Below are 2817 nucleotides of genomic sequence, written 5' to 3' on the forward strand. Positions count from 1 at the left end.
CTCCTTCAATGGTTAACTATTTAGCCCAGTTAAATAAATGAGAAATCCAATATTAATTTTTATTTTGATCCTTCAATTATTTAGGAATAATCATATCAATCCAAATTAAATATAGAGCATAACAAATTAACTTGCATAAATACTTGACTAAACATGACATTTCTATCAATTGGAAAGTAAATTGTACTCGATAAAACTTGTAAAATTTCGGGATTCTACAATCTATCCTCCTTAAAATAATTTCATCATCGAAATTTACTTTATATAAATGAACTTTTCATGCATTCATTATATCATTCTTACATCTTTATATAATCATTTCTTAAAGGTTGAACCTCAACCTTGAGGGCCCCCACCGTCCCGCTCCTAGAGTTTTGTGAGGGAAGTAAATCGCGGGATGTGTCCCATTAGGCCAGGGAACAAGAGGTGCATGTACACTGCGCCTACAAGGAGTCCAATTCCATGTCATAGGAATAGAACCCCACACTGCGGCTGCCAGCAAGGCGTGAAATAACCTCACTTCTATCCTTTATTATTAAGATCTCTAATGGCTCTTGTTGTAATATCATTGATGGAAACTTTGAAAGTCCCAGATTACATCTTAAGAGGTACTATAAGCCTTTAATACCATTTCCTCAAATTTTAACTTTACGTCTTTAACCATTCAATTGGTATTAATGACTTTGCCTAAAGAGGTATTGATATCTAAGACGTTATTCTTTTCCTTGTATTTATTTCCTATCTTATCCATAAAAATAGTAGAAAAATTGAATGAATAGATCCAGAATCTATAAGGACAATAGCGGTACATCACATATCAGTAACATACTTGTTGTTACGTTGGTGTCGAGATCCTTCTCTTCTCCCATTAGAGCAAACAATCTAGCCTTTCCTTTCTTAGGTTGATCACATTCCCCTTCTTCTCGAGACATTCTCTAAGAAAATGATTTATCTTACCGCAATTGTAACATACCCCTTTTTCCTGAAGACACTTACCCATGTGTCCTTTGTAAAGGTTGAACCTCAACCTTGAGGGTCACACCGCCTCGTACCTAGAGTTTTGTGAGGGAGATAAATATCGAGATGTGCCCCAACAAGTTAGGGAATAAGAGTTGCATGTACACTGCGCCTACAAGGAATCTAATTTCATGTCTCAGGAATCGAACCCCCACACTGCGACTGTCAGCAACGCTTGAAATAACATCACTCCTATCCTTTGTACCACTAGGCTATGCCCCGGGGGGCACCCATGTGTCCTTTGTAGCACATAGGGCATGTCGGAAAAATTTTGTTTGAGCCAGAATAAATATTTTCTTTCTTATTATGGACCTTTCCATTCTCTTCATTTATGATCTTCCCACCATCTCTTTAGTGAAGATTCAGCATTGGGTTGAGCTTTCTTTTCCAATCTTAAACAATTAGAGATTTCTTGCACACGACGAGTAACTTTCACAGAAGTAGTATATTGTTGGGCTGCCATGATTCCCTTAATCTCTAATCTGAATCCCATTTTGAACTTCATAGCCTTCATTAGCTCCGTGGTAACCATATATGTTGCATATCTAGAAAGCCGTTCAAACTTTCTTTCATCTTCCCCAAGCGGCAAATCCCATGCATGAGCTGAAGAAATTTTACCTTCTTCTGATCGTTCAATGGCTTGAAAAATATTTACATATCAATGATTCCTTGAACTGGTTCCAAGTGAAATTACATTTTTTGTTTTGCAATTCTAGTATGTGTTTCAGACTCCCACCAATGTCCAGTATTGTCAATCAACACAAACTTGGCACAAGAAATCTTTTGAGCATCATTGCAGTTCATCTGCTTGAAGATCCCTTCAAGTCCTCTCAGCTATTCCTGAGCTGCAAAAGGATCGCCTTTACCATCAAATGATGAGGTAAATGATGAGGTTTAAAGCGATGAAATTGCTCAACAATCGAGCTCATGGTGTTGGCACTTCCTGTTGCATTATAAGCTCAAGCTTGAGCATACTATATTCCCAAGTCTTGCACTGTCCTTAGTAAATCTCTAAACATAGCAACTTGATATTGTTGTCTTCGAGCCATTTTCTTAAACAAAAAAAATAATTTTTTATCTTAGGAACTACTAAACCATACTACCCTTTTCCTAGCAGTCTCCCTATTTTTAGCTATGTTTATCATATATGTTATGCTATGTCCAAAGTATTAAGCACGTAAGTTTTAAATCATATGAGAATCGTATTACTAATTGCACAATTCTATGCAAAATACTATATGCTTAGTTAACATACTTTTCAAGCAATAAAATGATGTGTAAGAAAAAGGTCTATGCGATTACGCAATTAATTAATATGAACGAAAATATGAAAGATAATATTAATAAATAAAACATATTCTTTATTGTTCAATACCTTAAATACTGAACAGTTACAGATTGATGGGCCCTGGGTGCCTCGGATTCTGTAACATTGTTTTTTTATGCAATATATCGTATACAAATGTCTACATAAAAGTAAAAGTGCACAAATATAAATAGAATATTTATATAACACAAATTAAAACTAATGAGTTATCTAAGTTTTATAGAAATTTTGTAAATTAGGAATTTACTGATATGGAAGTTTCTAAAAGTAAAATTTTCTTAAATTTGGAGTGGGTTTGAGGAGTTATGTTTTGTCTTATTGATTTGAATAACGCGCAACTAAAAGACTTCCACGTGATGGAGGTTATAAGTGAATTACTTAAATCTCAAGCTCTCCTTAAATATTTTAAGTCATTTTGACAAAGCCTTGTAGTTTTACAAATGTGCAAATTAAGAAAACTATAAATTTTCTAG

This window comes from Olea europaea, chromosome 14, assembly GCF_002742605.1.
Source record: "Olea europaea var. sylvestris chromosome 14, O_europaea_v1, whole genome shotgun sequence".
Lineage (NCBI taxonomy): Eukaryota > Viridiplantae > Streptophyta > Magnoliopsida > Lamiales > Oleaceae > Olea > Olea europaea.